Source organism: Podarcis melisellensis, assembly GCF_964234715.1.
Source record: "Podarcis melisellensis genome assembly, chromosome: 2".
In the NCBI taxonomy this organism is placed as follows: Eukaryota; Metazoa; Chordata; class Lepidosauria; order Squamata; family Lacertidae; genus Podarcis; species Podarcis melisellensis.
The window spans coordinates 10396448-10423502 of NC_138529.1; the positions used below are offsets into that span (position 1 = coordinate 10396448).

Below are 27055 nucleotides of genomic sequence, written 5' to 3' on the forward strand. Positions count from 1 at the left end.
ATCCACACATTTCCCCTAACTACTGGGCAGGGGCTAGTTTGTGCAGTGGCGGCTGGCCACGGAGGGCAAAGGCCGAGAAAGACCCTCAGCAAAATTGGTGCCAGGATGGGGGCATGGGCATGCGGTGGAGGCAGGGAGAAGGCGCTTCCTGCCCTGTGCCACTTGTCAAACAAAGGCTGCTTTCCCTCACTTGGGCAGCAGCCCTGAGCTAGGGAAGGCCAGTCTGTTTGTTTGTTTGTTTATTTATTTCACTGCGACCCGCATAAACGTGGTCGTGTGCAAGTGAGATGTGCATAAGTGTGTGTGTGTGTGTGTAAGGGGAGTGTGTGTGTAAGGGAAGACTAACTTTTAACTTTAAAAAGAGAAGACTCTCCCAAAGTCATGTCTGGCCCTCACTGCTCCTGACTGTTTAATGGCCAGAATTTTGAATGCAGCAGTAGCAGCAGAAGCAGAGAAAGGAGTTTCTCTGTGTCTCTGTCTGTGGCTGCTGCAGGGACTTGAGGAAGGGGCAGGCGCTGAACTAAGCAGCACAGCACAGCAGCAAGATGAAGCGGTATGAGAGCAGTTTTAATCTGATCCCTTGTGCCTGATCAGCCCCTGATCATGTAGTACGAAAGGGCCCCTGAACATGCACAGAGTGCATCTTCCCAACTGCCAGGTTTCTTGAGCCCAAAATGTGGGGTCAACGGGTGTGACATGAAGGTGGGCATGAACTGCAAGACCTCTTGCTTTGAGAAATCAAACCTCAATGTAGGTCTGGACATTGCCAGGTGCAAGAGTCTTGGTAGACATGTGACATGAATGAAAGGCTGAGCTAGCAATTTAAGCTTGGGTGCTGGAAGGGAAGAGAGCTGCTGATGGCTTATCTAGCCACTGAATCTCTTGGGATGGACGGGGAAGAAATGCCAGGCTGAAGAGCTCCAGAATCTGATGCAGGGTAGGCTTGGGGCATTTTAATGGTTTTGCCAGTGTTGATGCCAGGATTTTCACGAGTGGCCCCCAAGCCCCTGAATGCTGCTGAATCCCATTGTGTTCCTATATTATTCCATGTGCTGCAAGTCCAAGGGCTTTCTTTCCCAGCTTGTCACTCATCCATCCTGTTCCCTTTCCTTGCCTTCCTGTACAAAACGGGTCCATTGGAACTGTGTGTGTGTGTGTGAAGCCAGATGCCTGTGCAGCAATTTCCCCCTCCCCTCCCAAAGCTAAGGGGACGAGGGGGTGCGAAGCGGGTGGGGTGGTGGGGGAACTGCAAGGCTTGCTCAGACTTTCCTGCTCTGCCGTCTGCGAGACAGGCCTCAGCTTGCTAGCCATAAAAAAAAAGTGAGCTAATTCGGTCATGGAAAAAGGTTTGGGATTTTTTTTTTCTGTCTCTCTCTTTTCTGGTGGAAATACCTTAAACATAAGTGTGATATTCAGGCAGTAAATGGGGGCTTTGTTCGCAAGCTGGAGCCAGGAGGCCAAGGGGAAAGGAGTGCTGGAGCTAAATTCCCCCCACCTCACCTCACTCCTCATTCCCCCCCCCCTCAAATAAAGTATCTGAAATGGTAAAGTTTGATAAAAAGAGAGAGAGAGGCCTGGAAGGCTGCAGATGAAGGGGGCTGGGTGGGAACAACAAAGAAACATTTAAAACAAAACAAAATCCAAAGTTTCTTCCTCCTCCTTGACTCCAAGCAATGCCTATGAGGCTCAGGGTTAGTTCTCGTCCTGTGGGCAAGTGCCCTATTTTGCAGAGGAAGGTCCTTTATTCGAAGATGCCCTGTGGTCCAGGTCCTGTGTAAAGATCTGAGAGCAAGGGAGGGACCTTTCAAGTGGCCCATCAGCAGTTAATTAGCACCTTTGCAGCAGACTGAAGAGGCAGACAGGTTACCACTATGAAATGCACTATGAGATGCATTTCTATTTAAATTATAGCCATGACTTCCTCCTCTGCGCCAATGCATATAAATCAACATACCTGCAATTTGGAGTCCTGTTGTTTCCTTAGCAGGTTGCATTTCCTGTAAGTGGATGCCCTATTGATGATGATGATATACCATCTTTCATTTCTAGAAGACATACAGCAGCATTGTACTTCTGGAACCTATTGCCCAACCCAAGGGCTTGCAGGACAGAGAAGTCTGAACTGTCCCCCAACTTTGAGGTGGGGAGCTAGTATACGCCTTACCCTGGGCCCCACTATTTTCCAACTTTCCAGTGAAAGAAAGGGCTGCTGTCCTTGTTGGCTTTTTAGACTATGGGAGTAGTTGTGTTGCTACTACCCATGTTTAGGGACGCGGGTGGCGCTGTGGGTTAAACCACAGAGCCTAGGACTTGCCGATCAGAAGGTCGGCAGTTCGAATCCCCACAATGGGGTGAACTCCTGTTGCTCGGTCCCTGCTCCTGCCAACCTAGCAGTTCGAAAGCATGTCAAAGTGCAAGTAGATAAATAGGTACCGCTCCAGGGGGAAGGTAAACGGCATTTCCGTGTGCTGCTCTGGTTTGCCAGAAGCAGCTTAGTCATGCTCCCTTGGCCAATAAAGCAAGATGAGCACCGCAACCCCAGAGTCGACCACGACTGGACCTAATGGTCAGGGGTCCCTTTTACCTTTACCTTTTTCCCCATGTTTAAGCATTTTTCCAAGGCTGCATTTCCCAGAGTTCCCTGGAAGCATGTAAGGGGTTCCTGAATGAGAAGGTGAGTGAGGGTGAACAAAATTGCTGAATTAAGTTAAGTAATTCATAAAATAGAAAGTGAACAAATGCACCCCTTGTATTCTAGCTTCATGTGAGAGATTCAAATATTCCTTGTTGCTGTAACACATCAAAATCGTGGCTTTGAAGAGAAACAAGTTCAGGACTTATCAGCATTGTGAAGTACCAAGGTTTTAAAAAGCAAGTGCATTTTGGAACACCAGTGGGTGTCAGGTGTTGTGATTATTATTTTGGTAACCTTAGTACAGTCGTTTCATCAGGACGAGCAAGTTGGCTACCAACTTGAGATTATAAGAAAAAGCAAATTATAAAAACAAATTATAAGAAAAAGCCATGGTCACATTTATTGGTTTGCCAGTGTGGGGTTGGGCATTTCGGGAGTGCAAAGGTTTATGATTCTATGATTCTATGATTCTATTTGTGGTCAGGCCTGTTGATTAACTGACACAGTGGTGATGCTAATGAACAGTAATCTGCCATTGTATTCAGTGATTGTGACCTGCTATTGAGGCAGGCAATGTGGTGCCCTCCAGATTTTGCTGGACTTCCAGTTCCCATTGGGCCCCAGACAGCATGGACAGTGGTCAGGTACGATTGGATTTGCTGTCCAATAACATCGCATTGGCTACGCTCTACAGTATTAGTTAGCTGTTGATCTGTTAACACTTGCAGCTCTTGGAACAAGTTCGCTTGCATTGTATAAACCCGGAATAGTGCAGCCATGGGTTGGTGCTGTACTGATGCCACTACCAAAATTCTGTAGATGTGGGATAGCAGTTGCATCAGCAGTAGCATTGCTGGGCAGATCCCAGCTGGGCTTGTTTGTTTGTTGTATATATATACTGCCCTTCTTCATAAGATGTCAGAACTGTTCACAGAATAAAAATACAGGATAAAAATAAGTAAATAAGTGAAACAAAGCAGCAGAACAGACCCTTCCACCCGTCTCATAAAAAGGTAAAGGACCCCTGCCAGTTAAGTCCAGTCGCAGACGATTATGGGGTTGCGGCACTCATCTTGCTTTACTGGCCAAGGGAGCTGACGTTTGTCCGCCATTATTGTTGTTGTTTAGTCGTTTAGTCGTGTCTGACTCTTCGTGACCCCATGGACCAGAGCATGCCAGGCACTTCTGTCTTCCACTGCCTCCCACAGTTTGGTCAAACTCATGCTGGTAGCTTCAAGAACACTGTCCAACCATCTCGTCCTCTGTCGTCCCCTTCTCCTTGTGCCCTCCATCTTTCCCAACATCATGGATTTCTCCAGGGAGTCTTCTCTTCTCATGAGGTGGCCAAAGTATTGGAGCCTTAGCTCCACGATCTGTCCTTCCAGTGAGCACTCAGGGCTGATTTCCTTCTGAATGGATCGGTTTGATCTTCTTGCAGTCCATGGGACTCTCAAGAGTCTCCTCCAGCACCAGAATTCAAAAGCATCAATCCTTCGGCTATCAGCCTTCTTTATGGTCCAGCTCTCACTTCCATACATCACTACTGGGAAAACCATAGCTTTAACGATACGGACCTTTGTTGGCAAGGTGATGTCTCTGCTTTTTAAGATGCTGTCTAGACACATTTAAAAGGCTGTAGAATATCCATCAGCCCAAGGCTTGCTTGAAAAGGAACATTTTCGTCTGGCACCTAAAATATATATAGTGAAGGCAGTAGGCCAACTTTCTTGGGGAGAGCATTATACAGATGGGGGGCCACTACAGAGAAGGCCTGTGTTGCCACCCTCCAGACCTCACATGGAGGAGGCAAACGAAGAAGGGCCTCAGATGATGAATGCAGAGTCAGAGGTGGTTTATATGGGGGAGATGCAGTCCTTCAGTTATTGTGGTCCTGAGCAGTTTAAGGCTGTATAGGTCAAAACCATCACTTTAAATTGGGCTTGGAAACTAATTGGCAGCCAGTGCAGTCAGGCCAGAATCAGTGTGGTATGCTCAGTGAGCAACCTGGCTGCTGAATTCTGCACCGGCTGAAGCTTCCTAACCATCTTCAGAGGCAGCCCTACGTATAACGTGTTGCAGTAATCCAAGCTAGAGGCTACCAGAGCACAGACAACAGAGGTTAGGCTGTCACTCTCCAGACAGGGGCATAACTGGGCCACTAGCCGAAGGTGATGGGAGGCATTCCAAGCCACTGGCGCCACCTGAACCTTAAGCGACAGCAGATCTCTGCTTCTCCACTGGGCCACACACACACAACCATTGCAGCACACTGGGCAGAGTTGGGGCTTTGGAGAAAGCATGCATAAAACCAGATAATGTACACCCCACAACCCACTCTGGCTTCGGGGTGACTTGCTTTGTAACCCTGTGTGAAGGAGGGGAAGAGGCAAAATGGTGTTGTGCGCTGGGGGTAGAACTATGTCGCAGGGCAGGGTAGGTGTAGAGGAAGCAGTTGTTTGTTCCCCGTCCTCAGGTGCCCCCGGGGCATCTTGCAGACTTCAGCACATAAACCGGGCATTTTGATGTGGCGTTCCAGGCGCCAAATATGACTCAGGGCGGTCTTCTACTGCACAAAGCCCTGGGCAGCTTCCAATATATCTCAGTCCCTACCACAGGGCTGGCTGGAGTTATTTTTGCTACCCTAGGCAAAAAAATTATTTCACTATCCCCCTCATCTTGTTGCACGAAGTCATGTGTGTTTGGAGGCATAAGTATGTTCTGTTATTTATGGGGTTTCCCCCCCTGATTGCTGTCCCTTGCTCCAGAAGCGAATGGAGGCCATTTGGGAAACCTGTGAAGTTGGGACATACCCTTTGTCCCAAACATCAGGTTGACGGGGGCAGTAACTGTATTCCTCAATCCATTTCCTTATTACCTCTTGAATTCTGCTGCCCCAGACTGGCAGAATCCGAGACCAGGGAGAAGAGTTGGTGGAAGAAGATTGGAGGAAATTTAAAATTTATCTACAGAAACATTGTAAAATTTTTGAATGTTAATGACATTGAAATGAACTGAAGGGGTTCTAGCAACAAGGTAAAAAATAAGATTGGATTGATAATAGATAAATTAATTGGATATGAATTTGCTGAACTAATTTTCAAAAGGGATACAAAAAAGGGAGATGTGAGGAAGTCAGGAAAATAAGTGAATCAAAGATGAGGAATTAAAAAGAGGGATTTTTGTGTTTTTTTAATGTGCTTTTTCTTTTTTCTTTTTTTCTCTTTTCTTTTTTTTCTAAGTTAAATTTCTGTATTTTTTTGTATTTTATAACTGTTTTTTTGTGTATGTGTTTTTTCCTTTTTCTGTTTGTTGTTATTCTTAAAACTTAATAAAATATCATTAAAAAAAAATGAATTCTGCTGCCCCAGGAAGCTGCCTGCATTGCCCTAACGGCTACTACCAGCCCTGCTCCATCTCAATAAGTTAATTGGGTAAACTAAAACCACAGTTGGGCAAGTGTGTACATCGCATAGCTGTTTCTGTAATACCACTAATTATCTGGGGTGAGGTTAGGGTGACCTGATTTAATCAGAGGTGGGGCTCCCTTGGATCTTCTGTACTCCTCTAGATGTGAGAATTCCGCCAGGTGCGCCTCGGGTTGGTGTGGGAAAAGAGGCATCAATGAAAACGAGTCTCTTTCCATAAAGGTGCACACGCCCCACCCACGCTTGCAACAGGTAACCTCACAGTTGAGGATGCCATTCCATCCCACATGTTTGGGAGGCGATGTTGGGAAAGTGCCTAGACCAAGCGGTTACCTAATTCGAAGCTCGCTTTTTGGAGCCTGATTTCAGAATGAAAGTCTAGCCCGATTGGGAGGGATCTCATGCTAGATCCAGATATCAGCTTCACCTAGTGATGCCATCACTGAACAGAAAATTGGAAGGGAAGAGGGACAGAGGCCGGTGTTGACCATGGCACCTGTGCTGGTCCCGTGGGTTTCCGTGAGGCGAGGTCCAAGTCCAGTCCAAGGTCAAGGGAGCAGTATTGATGCCGTCCGTCAAAGCTGAAGCTGGGTCCAAGGCAGGGAGTCTGGTGAGGTCAGGAGATCCGGCAGGACAGGGTGTAGGCAGGAACAGGCTACCAACAACGTTGCTCCCGCAACTTGGGACTGGCTGGCTTTTATCTGCCCCGAGGCATAGGGCTGCCCCAGTCCACAGGCGACTCGCCTCTCCTGGCCTGGAGGCGAGCACTCCTCCTGCAGGAACTTAGTCCCTCCGCCTCTCTGCCCTGAGCCTCTGCAGCGCAGGAGAGGCTGGAGGGTTACTGGACCTCAGCCTCCCCTGACGGGGCTGAGAGTGGAGCACCTGCAGGCAACGGGTCCTCCATCGCCTCAGGAGCCAGAGCAGACTCAGCTGGTGCCTGCACCTGAGGACCCTTCAGGTTCAAGCCCCAGCCCTGGCTCAGCTGGTTCTGGAGGCGGGGACTCCTGTGCAGGCTGGGATTCCTCAGGTTCAGCCTCCAAGTCTGAATCCCAGGCCATCACAGCACCCCTGATCACCATTCAAGGCACCCCAGGGTACCACAGCACACTGGTTGAAAACCAGTGATTTCAGCCTGTAGTTGTGCCCTTAGTGAGTAAAAACAGGGCACAGTGCGAGGTGTATTTGTCTCTCTGCGCTGCCTTTGCTGCTCTTGCGCTGGAGATGCTATGAAACCCACTTCTACCCTGCTGGTATGATGGTTTGGACTGGCAGCAATCAGGGAGGACTGGCACGGTCTTACTGGTGGTCTAAACAGAGCAACCAATAGCAAACAGCAATAAAAGGGGTGGTGGCCACCCACAAAAATGAGCTCTTGGAAGTGAGTTACTTAAGGAACTCTTACTGAGACTTCCTTTGTTTTCTTCTGCTATGTTTTACGCCACAAAGAGAAATTGGGGCGGCGGAGCTTCCTATCCTCCTGCTATAGCACACAACTAGTTGAGCAGGAAGCATCCCAGCCAAAGGCGCGTACTTATGTGAGAGCTGGTGTAGAAGCTTAGAGCATTGTTGTTGTAAACAAAATCTGGTCTTGTTCCCTTATGGGGTACACAAGAGCCCTTATAGAACCTTGTAGGTTCTCCATTGGTAGGAGAAAACAACAGAGGCCAACCAGAGAATATTGAGAAGCAAAGCAGCTAGTAAGCCTGATCTTTATTAATGCTGTTGCAACAGGGTGCTCCCTTCACACGCAGGAGAGTGGAGGAGGACTCAGAACAAAGGTGTGCCTCCCCTTATACAGTGGTACCTTGGGTTAAATACTTAATTTGTTCCAGAGGTCCGTTCTTAACCTGAAACTGTTCTTAACCTGAAGCACCACTTTAGCTAATGGGGCCTCCAGCTGCCACTGTGCCGCCAGAGCACGATTTCTGTTCTCTTCCTGAAGCAAAGTTCTTAACCCGAGGTACTATTTCTGGGTTAGCAGAGTCTGTAACCTGAAGCGTATGCAACCTGAAGTGCATGTAACCCGAGGTACCACTGTATAGACATTTTGAAATTCCCTGCCCTGGAGCTCAAGCCACCCCCAGAAACCTCATGCATACATCACAGAAGGGGGGTGGTCCAAAGACCACCCCCCTAGATACATCATGCCTACATCATAGAAAAGGTGGTCTACAACAGAAATCTGAGTGAAATTCTTATAACAGCGTCAGCCAGGAAATCCCCAGTTCAAACATCATTTCGACTATGAACATACTGGATGCCGCCTCAGCCAAGCATATCTTCCCCCCTCAGCGCCATTTGCAAACCAGCAATGACTACCTACCTATAGGGATTACAAAGCCATGGAGAGCTTTTTCCTCCTTGAATTTGTCTAAACCTCTTTTAAGTCCATCGCTGCCTCCTGGGGGAGCTAATTCTGTATTTTTAACTATATGCACAGTGTGAAGAAATGCTTCTTTTCCTCCGTCCTTGGCCTCCCACTGTTCACACCGCATTAGCTCTAGCTTTCCATGCTACTGCTTGCCCCTTCTTTTCTTAAAATCTGCTTAGGCATGTGCTACTGCAGAGCAACCCTGTCAAAGCAGAGGACAACTCACTTCCCAAGACGAACTAAAGAACTGAAACTGAAAAGGAACACCCACAAGCCAACAGGGTTTCGAAACTTCTTTGGGAGAGGCAATGCAACAACAAGCAAGAACCGCAAAACATATCCTATAGATGTCTTTGACACTCGTACAGTTGCATTCCACGCAGCAATCTCGATAGCAGTGAATGCAATATTCACTGAGAAAAGCACTCTCGTTTCCCCCAGATTTATAAGACTGAGCTTGCGAGAGCTTAAGAAGCGTGGTATTTCAGCAGTAAAGCGTAACAGTCAGGGAAGATGTGTAGATGCTGTACAGCGGCAGACAGGAAACATGCACAGATTCATAGCACCAAAGAAACAGCAGCCCTATGTTTGCACCCACTTTAATTGTTCCATGGTTCGCACTGTTCACAGTACAATTCTGCCAGTGTTCCTGTAGTGCTGTGCATTCTCTGTTCCTCCACCCTTTGGGTTATAGATGCCAGTGTATCTGAGCTGTACCATTCGATGTTTCAGGAATCTGCCGGGGATGGACTAGATGGCCCTTGGGTTCCCCTCCAACTCTACAATTCTGTGATTTACGAACAGATATATTAATTACCCTGCTAGATGAACTTTGAAAAAGTCTACTTTCGCAATTGCTTCCAGCCAAATACCGTTCTTGAATGGTGTAATCATGCAACGTGTTATTTTCTTCAGAGATCATCCCTGCCCTATCCCAAGGGCTTACGGCAGGTTACACTGTATCCATATCTAATTTTATCTTGACAACGGTCCCTGGGTGTAGGTGAGCTTGGCAGTGAACTTGCCCAAGGGCACCCTGTGAACTTCACGGCTCAGTTGCGATTTAGGCTTGGAATTCCTGCGAACTTATACAACACTTTCTGCAAGCAATAAAACATAACAAAATTGCAATCAGGCAAGAAAGAGTTATGCAGTGGATATGAATGGCTCTCTCTGCTTCTGGGAGCCAACCTGGGTGTGATGTGTCTCACAGTGTTTATTTCACTTTAATGCAGCCATTGGAGGGGTGTCTTGAAATTGATCAGAGCAGTAGCAGTACGCGGGGAGTACTTAACCCTTACCCTGTTGGGAAATAATCTCCCCTCCCAGCTGCTTTTGTCCATGCAGGGAAAGACCTGTGGATCTTGTATCCTTTCCCCCATGAGTGAGAGGTCTTCATATAATGATCTTGATGGAGGGGGGGGAAATAATACCATGCATGGAAAGGGGTTAAGCAGTCCGCCCACTCCCCAATGCTGCTTCAATCAAATTTGCAGTACAGTGGTACCTCGGGTTACAGACGCTTCAGGTTACATACACTTCAGGTTACAGACTCTGCTAACCCAGAAATAGTACCTCGGGTTAAGAACTTTGCTTCAGGATAAGAACAGAAATCGTGCTCCGGCGGCGTGGCAGCAGCGGGAGCCCTGATTAGCTAAAGTGGTGCTTCAGGTTAAGAACAGTTTCAGGTTAAGAACGGACCTCCGGAACGAATTAAGTACTTAACCCGAGGTACCACTGTATGTGTCTATATTGAATTTGGGAAGTGGCTCGCTTACTTCTCATATGATGTGCAGAGTGGCACCGGTTTCCCCATTTTAGGCGCCAGCTGTGCTGTTCCACTGAAAAAACCAAGAACATGTGCCAGATACTCTTTTCTTACCTATGTGAATGTTAATTATGCTCCCTCACCTTAAAATAAAAATCTGTGGCTATAAAGTGACTTAGTGTGATCTCAGGAGTGCCTGAGGGCAAAAGCATTCTGACTAGATGGGGCAGTATTGGTTTGTTAAGGTATTTTCCCCACCCTTTTCTCTTTATTATTATTATTTTCCTAAGGGGTAAAAGCTGGGGAACAGGGACGAATTTGTAGGTAATGTGATGACTTGCCCTTCTTTGAAAGCTTAGGACAGGAATCAGCAAACTTTTTCAGCAGGGGGCCGGTCCACTGTCCCTTGTGTGGGGCCGGACTGTATTTTGAAAAAATGATTCAAGAGCACCACGAGCCCCAGTGGCTGCTTACCTGTGTCTTGCGAGCCGCAGGGGCTGGCGGTGGCAGCAAAGGGACGATGAGCAGCGCACGAAAGGGCTCCAGAGAGGGGCTGCTTAAAATGGCGGCCGCTCGAGTGCTGCTGCTGCTGCTGCTGCTGCTGCTGCTGCTGCTGCTGCTGCTGCCATCAACAAAGCCCCGCCCCCTTCCTCCTCTAGGCAGGGCTCATGTACAAGCAATCATTTTCCCACAGGGCAGGGAGAAGCCAGGAGGAGGGAGGGAGGGAGGAAGCGCTGTCGCCGCCATGTAAGGGAGAGGGAAAGAACACGCATGCTGGCGATCCATGTGGTGATTCCTGGACCGTCCACAGGCTGGATCCAGAAGGCAATTGGGCCTGATCCGGCCTGTGGGCCTTAGTTTGCCTACCCATGGCTTAGGATATGGCCTCCACCTCTCTGGATTAGACCAACTCACTTAACCTCAGCCTCAGTTCCACGTCTTTATGGGTCTAGTATAGTGTTGACCTACATCTCAGGGGATGTTTGAAAGTCAAACATGATAAAAATTGGAGGGTCACGTTCAAGTAACTGGATGTTTTCTGGCAGGATACTCCTATTATTATTATTATTATTATTATTATTATTATTATTATTATTATTTCTTCTATACTGCTTTATATTTTTAAGGGAGGGGGGAATTTCAAAGCGATTTACAACCTACATGAAAGCATCAGATAAAACAATCCAGAACAGAACATTACTGAAGAAAGTTAAATACAAAGTATGCATTCAAAGCAGCCTAATTAACAGGAAACTAAAATATTATCGTCAATATTTCCAAAATAAAACATTACAACCACAGAAAGCACATTTAACACAGCAAAGTTAACAACAGCAGCAACAACAAAAATCTTAAAGCATTTCAAAAGAACACGTCGCTAATGGAAGTCAGATATAAAAATGCACATTTAAAAGAGCATAATTAGCAAGAGAATGAAATTTATAAGCATAGGACGTATCTGCTGCTGTTGCTGCCAGTCCTGGTGGCTCAGTGACTGTGGAAGTTCAGGCTTGATGACCTGGGTTTGCACTAAGAGACAGCCAATATTGTCGTTGTGCAATTATTGGTTCATCACGGTGTTCAGGTCTGTAAGAGAGCCCTGAGCTCTGGCTAAGATTTTGCAGTCTATGGATTGGGTATATATGCTCTCCTGTGAATTCACTCAAGTATAACTAGGTACCGTATTTTCCCCCCTATAGGACGCACCGGCCCATAGGACGCACCTAGTTTTTTGGGGGGGAAATAAAGGAGGGAAAATTTATCCCCCCCCCAGCGGATATCTGCTTCAGCGTGCCCCGCGCTCTGGGCAGCAGGCTGCTATCCGCAGCCTAGGGAGCCCTGCGGGAATTCCCGCAGGCTCCCGAGGCTTGCAGATAGCTTCCTGAAGCCTGCATTCTCCCCTTAGGACACACACAGATTTCCCCTTCATTTTTGGAGAAAAGTGTGTCCTATAGGGCGAAAAATACAGTATGTGTTCATGCCATTCAGACCTGTTGGAGCACTTTTGTAACATAGCACAGTTAAAGGTATTTTAAAAAAACCAACAAACATAGAATCGTAGAATTGCAGAGTTGGAAATGATTCCGAGGGCCATTGTCCAACCTCCTGCAATGCAGGAATCCCAACTAAAGCATCCATGACAGGTGGCCATCCAACCTCTCCTTAAAAACCTCCAATGAATGAGAGTTCACAACCTGCTGAGGGAGTCCATCTAGAAAGCATTTATGCCTATAGGCATGGTAGAGGCACCTGGGAGAGAATTAGACAGGTTTCGAAGGCTAACCTTTAAGCACTATCATGTTCAGCTATAGCTTGCAGCTGGTAGTGTTGCAATTAGTGGGTTTTCCACCCGTGACACCCATTTTTTGTGGCATTAGGGCATGTTGGCGGGGTATTTTTCCAAGATGCATCCTTGAAAAATGCTGGTGGACCAAATCCTAGCTGGAGTGGGCATCTGCCTAAAGAGGAACTATCGTTTCCTAGAGTGCTCTCTGAATAGATAATGTGTGGCACTTGGATGAATTTGCCAACTGGGAAGAGCCAGGTTTCCAAAATACACTCCTAAGTTGAAGGGCAGAAGTTTCCCATCTTGAATACTGCACTTTTTTTTTAAGCATGGTTAAAATTTGGGTGCTTTTACACCTGATGCCAAGACCACCTTTCTATCTCTATTGTGAATTAATTTGAATACAGTTGATGAGCTGTGTAACATGGCAAGCAGCCATTCTAAAACGTGAAAAGAGATGTCAACGAGTTAACTGTATATAAATTTTCATAGATATCCCAAAGCAGCCTTGTTTTGGGAAGCCTTTAATGTTTGCTTTCTGTTTTGCTTTGTTTTATTTTTATTTTTTGTTGGAAGCCACCCAGAGTGACTGGGGCAACCCTGTCAGATGGGCGCGGAATAAGAGATTAATTATAATAATAATTATAACTATTAACGTTGCCCCTAGAAATGTGACTAATTCTAAAGTCTCAAGTGGCATTTCCTGCACTAGAAAAAAGTGGGAGTGGTTGGGGTTTTTTAATCGACCTGCCAAGGTCTTAATGTGGATCACTGTTACTCTTGTCATATGATTTGAAAAAATGCAACATTCAGTATAAGTACTGGTTTTGAAAGTGTTCTGTGTCCACACAGATTTTGCTTTATTTTTAGCAGAAGGAATGCACTTTTGACCTGTGTGAAAAGCTCATCAAACTGGTACTCTGGTGCAAGAGGGAAACCAGCACAGAAAGAACCAGCAGTTAGGTTATTATGGCTTAGATAGGTGAGATGTTGACCTAGACCTCAAATCTTTTCCAGCCTTTGGGAAGGGAGTTGGGTTTTGGAGTGTGTATATATGTGTTTGTGTGTGTGTGTGTGTGTGTGTGTGTGTGTCTGTGTGTCTGTGTGTGTGTATGGTAACAGGGAGTGGACTTTGGCAACATGGCACCCTGAGCGAGCACAAAATTCGGTGTCCCCCCTATATTTCTTATTTTCACAATAATTCTTATTATTTGGAGTCCATTGCAGGGGAACCGCCCACACCGCCCAAATCCGGCATTGACTGTAGGGCAATTTACATAGAACATCCTCAGCTGGGTTGGTGGACTTGCTTTGGTGTCGTCTGCTGACGCAGCTCAGGCAGAAGAACAAAAGCAGCATTGTCTCGTTGTCCCTGTGACATGTTTTGCCAATCATTGAGAAGCACCTGGGGCAAGCATGCTGCAAGAGAGTCCTATCTGGATGGTTCCACGGCAAGAGGTGCGTTGTATTTCAGACCTTGGACCTGAGCCAGAGGAGCACATCTCTGAAAGTGCTCTGAGGATTGAATCAAATTGTGCCTTTTCAAATATTTGTAATTATTCTGAGAATCTTCCGTCGCAATTCCCTGCTTCCAGTGAGGCATATGTATACCTGGGGGGGAGATTAGGCAGTACAGTGGTACCTCGGGATGCGAACGGGATCCGTTCTGGAGCCCCGTTCGCATCCTGACCAGAATGTAAGATGTGACAGCGCATGTGCGGGTCATGTTTCGCCGCTTCCGCACATGCGCATGACGTCATTTTAACCGTCTGCGCATGTGCGAGCGGCGAAACCTGGAAGTAACGCGCTCCGTTACTTCTGGGTCGCCCCGGAGCGCAACCCAAAAATACTTATCCTGAAACGTATTTTTCCCGAGGTATGACTGTAGTGATCTAGAAGGACCAATAGCTTGACAAAGTACAGTGGTACCTCGGGTTACAGACGCTTCAGGTTACAGACGCTTCAGGTTACAGACTCCGCTAACCCAGAAATAGTACCTCGGGTTAAGAACTTTGCTTCAGGATGAGAACAGAAATCGCGCAGCGGCAGCGGGAGGCCCCATTAGCTAAAGTGGTACCTCAGGTTAAGAACAGTTTCAGGTTCAGAACGGACCTCCAGAATGAATTAAGTTCTTAACCTGAGGTACCACTGTATAAGAGAGTTTCATTTGTTAAAACAGATTTTTGTTCAATACTGTTTTTTTCCCCAGCCGGGGTGGGGTATGCTGATTTTCTTCCTCAGGTGTCTTCAATTGGCTTTAAGCTGGTTTTGACCTAGAAAGCGGCCGCTCCTCTTGGCGGTTGATAACTCTCTCAGTGCCCTAATCCTGGCTGCTGTGTTTTCTAAAGCTGGTGCATACAATACGTAGAGTTGTGTACATGGCAAATGAGTGCCTGTGCTTTTGATTTCATGATATGGCTATATATTTATCTAAACTTTGGGCTATTTTTACCGACTCATAGAACTTTGGTTTGGGGGTAGGGGTGTGATTCCCTGACTGCCTCAGTCGTTCACACCTACATTGTGTGGGGGGGGGACCCCAACTTTTGCTGATTTGTAACTGAGGAAAGCTTCAATAAGATGGTTGTAAAGCTTCCAGTGGGGGGGGGGGGGCTTTCACCCTGACCTCAACTTTTGAAACTACAAATCCTCACTGAGGGAGGTTTACAGCAACATGCCAGGGCTGAGCTCTCCATGTGCCACCAGCGTGCGAGTGGGTGCGTGTACGACTGCTTTGCGGTTACATTTCAGAAACTGCAAGGCAGCAAACACAACAGAAAAAAGCTTGAACAACCTGTTGCAACACATTCTTAAAAGTTAGGTGGCCGTAGCCTTTCCGATTCGGACATATTTCCAGCAGATGAACAAATTAATCCAACCCCTGGGATACTAGAAATAAAAGAATTTCTGGCTATTCAGACTGAATAACCTAACACCCATGGCCTTGCCATGGAGAATACTTGAAACCTTTACCTCTGCTTTTAACTATTTTTAAAACCTCCATTGCATTTATTTAGCAAATGTCTCCTTCCTGAGATTTTCTCCATCATTTGCATTCTAAGAGCCTGGTGTGAAATCGAACTATGGAACTGGCTTGTGCGGTAGCGGAAAGTTTTAAACAATTTTAAGCTGATCTCTGTTTTATCAGTCACCTATTTTTGTGCATCTGTTTTTGTACATATGCCCCACCCCCCACCACTGACATCCTTCTTATTCATGATGATATGTGCTCATCTGCGGTAGTTATATGCAATCACACTTTCAATACTTGTTTGCACCTGCGGACATTTTGCGGCAGACGTACTGCTTTGTTTCCAATCAGTGCATGTCCCATAACGTATTCCTGCTGCTGGAATCCTATAATTTTCTTATGCCACAAATGTTTGCAAGGGCCCATAAGGACTTCACAAATTCATAAACACCACTCCATATCTGGAGGTCCTTCCCTATAATCCTTGAGGTATGAGACTCTCTGTAGTTAGCGATGAAGGGAACACACTTTGCATCTGCTTAGGGGCATTCTCACGAGTTCATCCTTCTAGGGGCAGGGCCCTGCCAGTGAGATGTTACAGGTGGCTACTGGGGGAGAGCCTTTTTGGTGGCGGCACCTCAGCTCTGTTATTTCCTCCTCAGAGAGACTCGCTTGGTGCCTACTTGTGGGCTGTTTTAAATCTGGTTTTGAACCACGACTCCCTTAATCCCTGAACACTGGTTAGGCTGCGGAGAGTTGTAGTCAAAAACATCTGGAAGGTGCCATGTTGGGAAAGGTGGATTTAAAAATTTAAATTCTAGTTAAATCTGTGACTTCAATATTATTCTATTGAAACTGTTAAGCTGCCCAAATAACGTTGCTGTCTAGTGCACATACACATGAGGTCAGTAAATTAAAAAACGTGCAGGTGTGCTAAGGCCTGGTATTCAAAGCAGTTCTTGGGGCTGCATGCAATGCAAGCCCTGGCAAAAATGCAAGCTTTGCCACCTAGTAAAGGAAGCATTCTAGCTCAGGGGTGAAACCAGGGGCTGGCAACCTAAGGCCTGGGGGGCTGGATGAGGCCCAATCGCCTTCTCAATCCGGCCCGTGGATGGTCCGGGAATCAGCGTGTTTTACATGAGTGGAATGTGTCCTTTTATTTAAAATGCATCTCTGGGTTATTTGTGGGGCATAGGAATTCGTTCATTTCCCCCCAAAAAAATATAATCCGTCCCACCACATGGTCTGAGGGAAGGTGGACCGGCCCACAGCTGGAAAAGGTTGTTGACCCCTGGGTAAAACTCATGTAGGGAGAAGATCCAGCTGGAGGCCCTGCTTTCTCTAGTTCAAAGGATTTCAAGTAGAAGCCTGAGAGAAGCCTGAGACCTTGGAGGACTGTTGCCATTCAGGGCAAGTCTCTCCTTAGCTAGATGGAATCAGTTGCCCGATTTAGTAGAAGGTATTTTCATAACCTTGCTTCGTGTCTGAGTTGGCACCTGTTTCATCTCAGCCTGGGCATAGAACTCCACAGCCTTTGCAAGTTGCTTTCTTGGCACAAACATTGACCCGGGGGGGGGGGGGAGAGAACAGCGGTCAAACCTCAGAAACCTTTTGCCGTGGCCCCTTAGTGCCTGTAGCAGAAAACTGGGGATTGTGGGCTTCTAATTCCAAACCAGCCCCACCCTTCTCTCCTCCACCCAGTGCTGCGTATGGGATCAGTAATGGGAGAGAGCGATGCCGGCGTGGAAAGGGTTAGTGGCTGGGTGCTGGCGGGCTCAGGAATGCGGTGCTGCCAGTCAAGGGAAGGGCCCTGCTCCCAGGTGCTCAGCCCAAGAACCTCTTTGGAGATTGTTTTGTTTTTATTGCTCAAGCTTGTAGGCTTGTTCCCATATGGGACGGGTCGGGGAGGCAGTTCCTGTGTTTCACTCTCTGTGGGTTCTGAACCAGCCACGCCCGCAGCGAGCTACTTCCAGAATTCAACTGTGAACTGGGAAGTTGAAAACAAGGGTGTGTATCTATATAGACACACACACATCCACAGTGTGTGTGTGCATATTCTCTCACACAAACATACCAGTTCATGCCTGGATGTGCACACAGATACACAGCTATATTCATGGACCTCTTCTCCAAGAAAATCCCTAGCTACACACAGTGCTATAGGGAGTTTGCATTCGCATGGACCCATCACATTGTGTCACTTCGGTATGGATGACTCAAGGGCAAATGTTCACAGACTCTGTCCGAGCATCTTCTGAAATGGAGATCCACAAAGTGGATAGCTCAGTTGGTGGAGCAGGAGATCCTAAATCTCAGAGCCGTGAATTCAAGCAAAAGAAGAAGAAGAAGAGTTTGGATTTGATATCCCGCCTTTCACTCCCTTTAAGGAGTCTCAAAGCGGCTAACATTCCCCTTTCCCTTCCTCCCCCACAACAAACACTCTGTGAGGTGAGTGGGGCTGAGAGACTTCAAAGAAGTGTGACTAGCCCAAGGTCACCCAGCAGCTGCGTGTGGAGGAGCGGAGACGCGAACCCGGTTCCCCAGATTACGAGACTACCGCTCTTAACCACTTACACCACACTGGACAGGGAGTTGTCCTAGATGACCTTTGTGATCCCTTCCAACTCTGCATACGACTCTTTGAAGTCATACATGCATTTGCCACAGTTCTCTTCCAGCAATTCCTTGTGAACCTTTCTGATGGCACCTTCTTCATACACCACCAGCAGTTACCATAGGATCGCTTCCTAGTTAGGAAGTGGAAACGCTCTCTAGGGTACACCGAAACACCCCGGGGTGGGGTGTAGGAGTCCTGCTGCATCCATGCATGTAGGGACAAAGCAGTTTAAGCGTTGGGTGTGTGCTCAAGGCTTAATGTTGAGCCAAAGCTTAGCTTGCAGTGTTGTTGCACGAGCCCTGGAACCCAGAGCGGTGCACCCAGTGGCAGGGCAAACTGCCCGTGAGGGCGCGGCAAGCATCCTAGGGGGACGCTGTGAGCGGCGAGTGTCCCAGGGGGGCAGGGCAGTGATGTCACCCCCCTCAGGGATGACACCCAGGGCAGACGCACCCACCACACACCCCTTTCCTCCGTCAGTGCCTGGAATAAGCCCAGTAAGGCAGGGTTTGTTAACGGAAATGACAGTGAGAACAGGTCCAGAGGCAAAGGTGGGAAAACCTCTGCCCTGCAGTCTTATTTTATTTCTCCCTGTTTGGCCTACTGTGCCATTTGGGTGTAGGGCCCTATGATGCCAGGTGTACTGTGGGACAGGTAAAGGTATGGCTGGGCCCGGGGCGAAGCACACCAGTCCATTCACCCACATGCAGTGGCATCCCCAGTAGCCACAAATCAGCACATTGTTAAGCCAAGGCAGAAACTTTCTCGCCAGTATGTAGTCTCCATAGGAACCCTGGCAGGAGTGAGGCAGTTGCACAGCGAACAGGGCGAAGTAAAACTATGCAGCACTGGAAAAGCACTAGGCAAGACTGGCAGGGAGTCTTGAAGCTGAGATTATATATGCACCCAGTGGCACTGCAAGCTGGTGAGCAACACATGCTGTTTCCTGCAAGTGTCACAAACAGCCACATTCTTAGAACCTGACTTGTTATTCTGACGTCTTGTTTTGTCACATCCTACCTCCAGATGGGTATGGAGCAACTGTGAACTCTGTTTCGAAAGCCTTTCGCTTGTCTTCTGTCTGCCTTTGGTGAAATAAGTGGCACTCCCAGAGGCGATGCCAATGAGATACCTTAAATATGCTCCTGGCCCTATAATTGACTTGTCTCCTTGACAGCAACCTTGCCTTTAGCAGTAGATATGTGTCCTGTCTGGTGGGACTGAGTCTTAACTTTCATAGCCTTATTGTTTATGTGGCTAGCTCATTGCAGTAGTGCATTGCTAGCAATCACATCCTGTTGGTACTTAATATAATACTGTGGCAAGACACAAAGGTGCCTTATGACAAAACCTCCTCAACCGTCAAATGTCATCTACAGAAAACCCATGTTAAATAATCATGCAGCAGATAGATAAATAAAGACCACAGCTTTTGGATTGGAGCCAAGCTTAATGCTGTCACACTCACTCCACAATTTATTTTGTCAGCGTATTAAATTCCTTAGTGAGCATTCTCTCCCTGTTTTGCTCTTCAGATACTAGTATCTGGATGCATATCCTTACACACACTGAAAAAGTGTTTACCCCAAGTCCACATTCAGTGAAACGTACACCTACAGATTATACGATTCACACCTTCACTTTTCTCAAAGATGCATAGTCCACACCCCAGTATGTTGATAAGTTGCATGCAACCATTTGCAGCCAGAATTCTGTACTTCTGCATGGACCTTGAGAAATGGTGCATGGTGTAAATTCTCTGTACCTCAACAGTGCGTGCAGCAGCACTACTCATGCATTAGGAGTGCCTTTCTCAATTCATTTTCTTCGTTTATTTATTTTTTTAATTTCATGTGCATTTGGCAGTTAAATCCCAATAAAATCGAATATTTGTTGGATGACCATTCTATTTTGTAACTGTGGATGTCCCTTGTGGCTAATTTTATCACTTGCTTTAAAGCAGGCATAGGCAAACTCCGGCCCTCCAGATATTTTGGGACTACAATTCCCATCATCCCTGACCACTGGTCCTGTTAGCTAGGGATGATGGGAATTGTAGTCCCAAACATCTGGAGGGCCGGAGTTTGCCTATGCCTGCTTTAAAAAGCAAGCTTGTTAGCTACCCTAGGACCAGAAGGCGATTTGCTTAGAGGCAGGGTATTCCTGTGGATCAGAAACACTGCAAAGAATGAAGCAGGGAGCTTTGGGATGAGAGGCAACTGGCTGTCTTTGGATGACTCAGATGAATAGTGAGGATAATAGAGGTCTGCTCCACTGGATTGTTATGTAGATAACAGGATGAAGACTGTAAAGTACTTTCCTTCTTTTTTACTCATTGAAAGTGCTCTATGAATAGACATTTGTAAGCTTTGATAAGCTTTACCTTTTGCAGAGCCAGCTAGATAACCACATCATTTCGGCAACTACTTGAGTGATTTAGTGGGTTTTCATGCTTTTTCATATTGCACTAGACTTTCTGGCTTTAATCACAGTTACAATCTTTTTACTGTGTTTTTTTAATGTCATGAAAACATGCTTCAACATGCACTTGGCAACATATGCCCAAGATATCGTGGTTCTACTTCACCCTGATGTTTTCTCCTGAAAAAGAATACCCTCCAACAGTGCTCTTTTTTTTCCTTTTAAAAAATGTTTAGGGGTACTCTCATTTTCCTACTTATATTGAAATACTGCCCCTCAATGAGGCCAAACTTAGATTCACAAAATGTTTAGTGGTATGTGCCCCCCCCCCCGGGGAAAAAACTGCCCTCCAACATACAATGGATTGCGTGCATCAAAGCTGTTGTCCTGTTGATAACTAGATTGCTTAAATCCCACTGAGTGCTTATTGAACTAAGTTTTACTCAGAGTAGACCTTTTGAAATTAATGGGCCTAACTTAGCCATGTTCATTCATTTCAGTGGGTTTACTCTGAGTAAAACTTGGCTGAATACCACCCGTTGAATTTGGTGGGATATAAGCAACCTAATTGTGTGCAGGAATGCAGCCCAAATTTGCAGCAAATCTGAAAGACACCATAGAGCTTGTACCTCTTTTGTGGGCAGGCACCAGGTTTCGTGCTTTGGCTTATCACGTTTTGTACAGTGATGCTGAAAACGAAGCTTGGGGCAGTATATATTTGCTTAGTTTGCTGAGAAATATAAACTTTTATTCTTAATTTAAATCCTGCCTTTCCTCCAGTGAGTTCCAGGCAACATACATGGTTTTCTTGGTCCCCTCCTGCGTATTTTATTCTCACAACAACCCTGTCGGGTAGAAAGGGCTAAAAGAAATAGCAAGTGGCTGAAGATCACCCAGTGAGCTTTACAGATGAGTGAGAATTTGAGCCTCTGCAGCCCTAATTGAGCACTCTAACCACTGCACCTCACCATGACATCTAATTAGTCAACCTCCAGCTTCAATTGATTGTCAGGTGAGGGCTAATTTTCACTGGCAACACTACAAGTTGAGAATACATGTGCTTTCTTTCTGAAGCTTGTGGTGTGTTAAACAGGAATGAAAAGATGGCCTGTTGTAGTTGCGTTCAGGCTTGACAGCAAACCATGGTTTGCCCTGACATGAAGAAGTTGTGGCTAGCCTCCTTGCCTTTCCCCTGCCTCCATTGAAAGAGAAGATTAGAAGTTTAATTTGCCATTTCATCCAAATACCGCAATGAATCCCAAGCCAGAATTAAGATTGCCGGAAGAAATATCAACAACCTCAGATATGCAGATGACACAACCTTGATGGCAGAAAGTGAGGAGGAATTAAAGAACCTTTTAATGAGGGTGAAAGAGGAGAGTGCAAAATATGGTCTGAAGCTCAACATCCAAAAAACGAAGATCATGGCCACTGGTCCCATCACCTCCTGGCAAATAGAAGGGGAAGAAATGGAGGCAGTGAGAGATTTTACTTTCTTGGGCTCCATGATCACTGCAGATGGTGACAGCAGCCGCGAAATTAAAAGACGCCTGCTTCTTGCGAGAAGAGCAATGGCAAACTTAGACAGCATCTTAAAAAGCAGAGACATCACTTTGCCAACAAAGGTCCTTATAGTTAAAGCTATGGTTTTCCCAGTAGTGATGTATGGAAGTGAGAGCTGGACCATAAAGAAGGCTGATCGCCGAAGAATTGATGCCTTTGAATTATGGTGCTGGAGGAGAATCTTGAGAGTCCCATGGACTGCAAGAAGATCAAACCTATCCATTCTGAAGGAAATCAGTCCTGAGTGCTCACTGGAAGGACAGATCCTGAAGCTGAGGCTCCAATACTTTGGCCACCTCAGGAGAAGAGAAGACTCCCTGGAAAAGACCCTGAGATGGAAGGCACAAGGAGAAGCGGATGACAGAGGACGAGATGTTCTCGAGGCTACCAGCATGAGTTTGACCAAACTGCGGGAGGCAGTGGAGGACAGGGGTGCCTGGCGTGCTCTGGTTCATGGGGCCACAAAGCATCGGACTAAACGACTAAACAACAACAAGGGTTGAAAACCACAGCTCGACCCTGGCTTTTAGGTCTCCTGCAGTTAAACCATACTTTCCAAATGCCCCGTTTTAAGTGGGACACTCACGGTTTCTTTGAAGGCGCAGCAGGCTCTGCCTTTGCCCGGGGATGCCCAGATTTCACACCGCCCGCAGATGGGGGCCAAGGAAGTAGCTCCTCCAGTAGCGGCAGCATTAGGAAGGAGTGCTTCCTGGGCTTTGGGAAGAAGGCGCAAGGCTCATGTCCCAATTTTTATCAGCAGAATGTTGGCACGTATGTTGAACACAGTGACAAACTACGGCTTTCCGTTTAGCAAAACCTGAAGCTTCGACCCCTTCATTTATAATGTCCTTTTAAGCAGCCTGTTGCACTTGCAAGTGGTGCTGGTTAGTGACAGGGGATGATAAAACGTTGAAGCTTTTTCCAAAGCATGCATCTGGGTTCTGTGTGCATTCTAATGGGCATTTGCAGTGATAGAATCGGGCAAAGTTGTTCTAGATTAGTTTGCATGGAGTTCAAGGGGGTTTGGGACTGGAAGGCTTGGATTTGAGTCTCTAGCTATCTGTGGGCTTCCTGGCAGGCATTTTGGCCCAGTCACACTCTGTCTCACTTCTGTAAAACTGTGGTGAACTTTACAGGACAGTCGCGCTTGATAGCTGATCTTCCATTTCTAGCATCCCAGCCAGTGATAACTTCTTGCTGCAAAGTTAGAAAAATAATGCTCCCAGGCACGGCCTCTTTGTAACCCGAAGGCCCAGAAATCGTATTAAAAAGAGCTTCAGTTGTCCCAATATTATGATTTGGGGGTCCTACCCCAACTTTTGTGGCTGGCAACTCTGTAGCTAAGCCTTTAATGGAAGCTAACAAATATCTCTGTGGTGTAGGCCAGATTCTTATTTTTCTTTCTTTCTAATTTAGCTCTCCGTTTAGGTGCTTCGTGTTAAAACACACACACACACACACACAGGCTTTTCAAAAGGCTGTTGCTGTGTTCCTTCTTGAAATACTTTTGCAAAGTCTGTGTCAAAACGGGGGTGGAGTCTTTCTGTCTTTTTGGTGGGGGAGAAGGGAGCAGAACTCAACAACAACTCGTTCCATTGTGGGCATTGAGGACTATGGAAAATGTACACCATGGCAGCTTAATTTCAGAGGATTTCAGTGCCTCTAACCATGAGCAATGACTCCCTTGATGCTCATGTTTGCATATTCCTTATAAACACCTTTTACCATAACCTTTGCCCGCTAAGTGCCAACTCAGCCTTTCGCACAATCCTGTCATTGTGTTGTCCCTTTTCTCCCCTGGACTTCTTTTTTTAAAGTAAAGTGGAAAATACATGTAGCTTTTTCCACCTTGGAATAAGCTTTTTTATTTTATTTTAAAGCCAACAAACCCAACTGAATGGCTTCTGTCCAAATTCAAATCCAGTCCCCCACCCCATACCTCAAATCTACACGAAACCAATTCCCCCCCTCCCCTCCCCTCCCACTGGCCCCGGACCACTCCAGACACGCTTGCAGACAGCAAAGGAAAGTTTAGGGGCTTTTTCTTTTTCCCTCTCTCTCTCTCTCTCTCTCTCTCTCTCTCTCTCTTTGATGAGGAGGTTAGGAATGTGGTGTGCTCCATGTTCCCTTAGTATTTGTGGCTGCCAGGGTGCTTGGGATAGGAGAGCAAATTGAAATTAGGGGTTATTATAGCTAAGGAAGGGGCTCATTTCTGCATGAAAGGAACCCCGCGTTCTCGAAACCATAAAGCGCCGCGATTAAAAAATTATGTGCGTTGGATGAACATGCAAAAGGGGCATTATTTTCCTAATGTATTCCAGTTATCAAATCTGGTGTAGTAGCATAAATCTTTTAGTAGGGCCAATTGGAGTGAGGGTGTGTGTGTGTGTAAGTGGGGAGTGGGAATGGAAAGAGAGAGGGGGGGAGGGAGGGCAGCGTTTGTAACTTTTTTTTTGGCAGGGATTTTGGATTGTGCAGAAGACGGGAGTATTGGTAGACATGTGTAGGCAAAGCAGAGACAGGAGGAGGGGAAGCGAACTGCTCCATTTTAATCTGGAACAGATTGCTGTGACTCCTTGCCACTTAAGAGCGTCAGCTCAAGAGGGCTGCCTGGTCTAGTCAAAGGCGTGATTGGGCTTGGATCAGGAAAGGCTTTGGGTGCAAGTTCTCTGCTAAGCCGAGGTGGTAAAGCAAGCTTTTCACCTCCCTAACCTATGCCAGTGGTGGGAGGCTGGAGTTCTGTTGGAGAAAAGGACAGGAATATGTGTGTAATGTGTGTAATGGGACACGGGTGGCACTGTGGGTTAAACCACAGAGCCTAGGACTTGCCGTTCAGAAGGTTGGCGGTTCAAATCCCTGCGATGGGGTGAGCTCCCGTTGCTCAGTCCCTGCTCCTGCCCTCCTAGCAGTTCGAAAGCACGTCAAAGTGCAAGTAGATAAATAGGTACCGCTCCGGCGGGAAGGTAAACAGCATTTCCGTGCGCTGCTTAGTCATGCTGGGTTGGCTCCCTCAGCCAATAAAGCGAGATGAATGCCGCAAGCCCAGAGTCAGCCACGACTGGACCTAATGGTCAGGGGTCCCTTTACCTTTACCTTATGTGTGTAATATGTATTTATTTATTTATTACATTTTTAAAATCCTGCTCTTTCTTTGAAGAGCTCAGGATGGCATGCATGGTCCCTCTCTCCTTTTAGCTTCACAACAAACCTGCATCATAGGCTAGGGTGAGAGAGCGACAGAGAGAAAGTGGCCCAGCATAAAGGCTGAGCCTGCATTTGACACAGGGGCTCCATGGTCTAATTCCAGTGCTCAAACTATATAGAATGCAAAGGGTGTGTGGCTCTTTGAAGGACCTTAGGTTAATGGTGGAGATTCAATCCCTGACATAGAACCTTTCTTGAAATCCAGGATTGCTGCTGACAGTCACACACCATTCTACCATGGCAAGGCCGGCCCTACCACTAGTCAGAATGAGGCAACTGCCTCAGGCATCTTTTTTGGGGGTGTCGCGAAAAGGCAACACTTTTTTTTTAAAAAAAGTTGTTGTTGTATTTTTAATGCCAGGAATGGGGAGCGGCACTTGTGAGATTTTCTGCCTCAGGTGCCAAAATGAGGGGAGGGGGTTGCTGTCCCATCTCAGGTAGCAAAGTGTTTTGGGCTGGCTGCCTAGCCAACCATGCGCCACACCAGGGCTTCCCAAACTTGTGTCTCTAGCTGTTGTTGGACTACAATTCCCCTCACCCCTAGCTAGCAGCACCAGTGGGTCAGGGATGATGGGAATTGTAGTCCAAAAACTGCTGGGGAAATCCTGTTCTACACCATGGCTGGGGAACCTGTGGTCCCTGAAAATGTTGTTGAACGTCAGCTCCAATCATCCCTAACCGTGCTGGGCAGTTGGTGATGGGAATTAGAGTCCAACAGCATCTGGAAGTTCCCTGTCCCTGATCCATGCAATTCTCACTCTCACCTTCTGGTTTACAAAATTGCAGTGAGTGCTCTTCTGCAGAAAAACGAGACATCTTCAGTTTCTCCTGTCCCCCCACAAAAACCCCTCTCAGCAGAGGGTCCAGGCTTTCTTTGCAACCTTGTTCAATTGTTGCTTCTTCTTCTTTCCACATTCTGCCTTCTCCTCCTAGGATGTGGTTGATTATTTGGGGCTCCTGCAGAAACTTTGTGGGGGGAGAGCAGGAGGGAACCGGAAATTTGGTTCAGCTGAAGGAAGGACCAGAAAGGGGCAGGGTGGTGAGTGTGGGTTGGGGGAGGAATTTGGTACTCTACCAAAAATAAAGGCTAGACAGATGTGTTGGTGCAGGGTGTCATTTTGAGGTTAGTGTGAGAGGAGTGCCAAAGTTCAGTCTTCTACCTTGCTGGGGCCAAATCCGTTAATGGCCTCAGTTTCCCTTTTGCTTAGAAGTGTATGCTCTTCACGGGCAGAGACGTGTGTGTGTGTGTGTGTGTGCGCGCGCGCGTGCGTATGTGTGTGTTTGAGACGTGTGTGTGTGTGTGTGTGTGTTTGAGCAAGCGAGAGAGAGAGAGAGAGAGAGAGAGAGAGAGAGAGCGCACAGTGACATAGAAAACACAGCGATCTAACAAAAAAGTCTTTGAAACGAGATGGCTCCAGGCTGCTGCGAGCTATCATGTTAGTTGTTCCAAAGAATTCATTTTTTTGTTTTATTTTTTTAAAAAAATATATTTTAACAGCGCTGGTTGTTTCTTAGAAACGCCGCCCCTCCCCACACCACAGAAATATGGAGAGACATAAGCTCCTTTGCCCATGAGGGATAGGAACAATTAAAGGAGCCTGGGAGAACATATGGGTTTCAGTGTCTCCATCTTGGATGAATCCCAGAGAAGAAGGAGCCCCATTAGAGTGACCTCCCAGTGACCCCCACACTCCCATCCTCTGATGGGGCAATACAAGGTCCAGGATCCCTCTAATGGCAAGGGAATCGGATGCATGCCTGGAATTAAGTTGAACTCCGAATGGTGTTTTAGAGGG

General features: G+C 46.8%; 1 protein-coding gene and 1 long non-coding RNA gene across 3 annotated transcripts in view; one reads left to right on the plus strand and one right to left on the minus strand.

Annotated features, from left to right (window-relative positions):
• LOC309363080 overlaps positions 1–6810 on the minus strand; it is a 106005-nt gene extending 99195 nt beyond the window's left edge. Inside the window, exon 1 of the long non-coding RNA XR_014165228.1 lies at positions 6748–6810. This is a non-coding gene — a long non-coding RNA (uncharacterized lncRNA). The remainder of the gene's footprint in view (positions 1–6747) is intronic.
• Positions 1–27055, plus strand: part of RARG (retinoic acid receptor gamma) — a 120260-nt gene that overhangs the window by 13443 nt on the left and 79762 nt on the right. The window lies entirely within an intron of this gene.